A 2,862-nucleotide genomic window follows, 5' to 3' on the forward strand; every position below is an offset into this window, starting at 1 on the left:
TACAAAACTAAAAATTCCAAGTCCAGGCCTTAGAATTTTTTTTAAACTCTCTAAATCTCTAATATTTCACGATCGACATTTTAAGTCCTAGACGCGTTCAATTGTGTTTTATGTCCGTTATCATTCCATCTGGGAAAATTTTCTTCATGCCATAATAATGAGATTTTTTCTTAAACTGCGATCTAGAAAAGCTGTCGCAGAGTTATGATTTTTTTTTTCTGAGGTGTTACCAAGGGTGTTACAGAAGATTATATTCTTGGGAGGAATGGAGCAAAGTAAAAAGACGACCAGTTCGTTACAGCGACTACAAAGAAGAGAAGGATCTTTTATTAATATACTCATTGCTAACTTAGATCTAAGTAAATTTAATTCTAGACTGCAGTTCTTCATGTTGCTAAATGCATCGCTTCATATATATCCTAAATCTTCAAAACTACTTTGAACATTTTTCTCTGTGCCTCTATTTTGCGATCTAATAATAAATTCGTGATCAGCAGAGTGAGGAAATGGAGGTTAGAATTGGAACGTGCTCTTGCTTATTCAATGCATACTTATGTTTCTAAAACAAATTTATGTGATCCTTAAATCATTTATTTTATTTTTAAAAAGCATGAAAAATACCGGAATAACGGATAATTGGAACCTTATCTTTCCGATCAATAAATGTCACTATTGGTCACTTTATTTTTGTTTAAAAGTCACTATTTGGTCACTATTTTCGTAATTTTAGTCACTAAAGTCACTACTATTACATCACATACCCACTACCAGCCCTGCAAAATAGACCAGTGACCAAAAGTGTCACTCAACTCGATTTACACACTTTCGCGATACTTTTTGGTTTTCAAACAATATTTATTATAGTTACATAATTACAGCATCTAATCTTTCATCTATTTTATGCAGATTTATTGTGCACATTTCAAGTATGTTAATGTTCGTGATAACTGTTCTTTCAGTTGTTTTGTTAACTTCAAATGACTGGAAATGATCGTGAAATTTACGCAACAGAACCTCTTGCAGATGTTTGCAGCAAATAAGTTGCTGTACTGTCAGCTATTATTACATCTGGTTGATAAATAGCGAGATGCCTAGGCAGAGTTACATTTTCCTCGTGTGTGCAAAAATGTGCTGCCGAGACTCTCAACAAACCGTCTCCCGTCGCAACGAAAACAACATGTGCCGAGCGAGAAAGAGACACGCGAGAATAAGATACGAGCGAGAAACAAATGCGACACCCAAAAATCCTGGCGTGCGCGATTGATGCTAGAACTGCAGAGCTCGAAGTTCTGGAATGTGTAGGTAAGCGAAATACAGGCTGTTGAAACATGGTTGCTTTGACCGACATTTCATTTGCGTTTGCACAAACCATTCCTATTTTAGAGGAAAGGTAGCATATATTTGCAGTGCTTAAATTCTTGAAATCCTCTAATAGCAAAAGCCATTAAGTTGCCGGTCAATTACCCTGAAAAAAGTTTTCACTTAGTTTCTATTAGGAACGCACATAGTATTTTTCCAAAAACAAAAACAATGATTTTTACCTGAATATCACATAGCATTAGAAATTCTATATGAGAAATCATATAGATTTCATTGGACACATAACGTTCATGTGATTTAGTGGTGCAATTTCCAATTATGGGATCACATGAAAGTTATGTGAAATTCACATAGATTTTTTCCACTGGTTATGTGATTTATTTTATGAGTGTAGAATATTCTTTATTTATTTTTTTCCGGTTCAACATTTAACTGCACTTGCATGACTAACATCTTTTGACACGTTATTTTCAAAATATAGAATGGACAAAAATTCTACAAAAAGTGTCTCGGTATTGTTTAGTACGGGGATTTGACCGTTGCAAGACGTTAACACATTTTCAACGTAATTTAACCATTCATTGGCAACACAACTGGGATACATTCTTAGATGGGATGTTACGTATTTTGAATAGATTATATCGGAATGCTACGAATGCAGCAATGTTATGATAATTCAATGGGTGGAAGATTTTTTGCAGAACATTTTTTTTCTTGGCGATTACCTTTACGCTTTCACTTGTACTTTGTTACCATTACTTTAAAAATGTTCAGATTTTTTTTAATGTGCCTCATGTGATAAATTCTATAGCAGAAGCGGTGACCCACTGGGTGATGGCGCAGTCTATGCTAAATAGCTGCAGCGAAATAGTGACATGAGCGGGCATCGTTGGCTTTAACTCAGATGAGCGTGTAGACCAGTCCAGTGATATATTTACCATTCCAATTATTAATATCACCAAGTCTACCGACCTTCTGTTCCGTTCCTTCAAATCGCTCTGCGGGTTTCGATGGCATCGTTTTCGCGACGATGTCCGTAATCGCTAAGAAGAAATAACCTTTTCGGTTAGATAATGGGCGACCTTGCCTTTGTATATTTACCAACAGTGTCAGAAGGAAGCACCTGAGTATCGGCACCAGTTCCACAAAGTCACCACCAAGCGCCACCATCTCGCTACAACAAACCAGAAAGTGGTACAGCCATTGCTACAAATGCTACAACCTGCAACAGATCAACCAATCAAATCACCATGTTGCCAGAGTGTATGGTTTAAATTTGGAAAATACCGTGTTGAAAGTTGATCTATCCATTTAAAAAAATATGATATTCAAAAACTTAAGCACATTCTTAAGTCATCCTTTTTTTTTTGTGCCCCTCCAAGTAATCAAAATGAAAATGAAATCCCGTCCTGGCGATTCGCGCAACGGGATTTCTAATGATTTTTATTGAGTTCACTTCAAGTCTAGTGAACTAAACAACCTTAATGCCTTAGAAAAAGCTAGCCTTATGCTGGGAACACTTCAGGAAGACTGGAGGAAATT

The sequence above is a fragment of the Ochlerotatus camptorhynchus genome, unplaced genomic scaffold (genome assembly GCF_037179485.1).
Source record: "Ochlerotatus camptorhynchus isolate MF236.1 unplaced genomic scaffold, CSIRO-AGI_Acam_v1.1 ptg000027l, whole genome shotgun sequence".
NCBI classification, from domain to species: Eukaryota; Metazoa; Arthropoda; class Insecta; order Diptera; family Culicidae; genus Ochlerotatus; species Ochlerotatus camptorhynchus.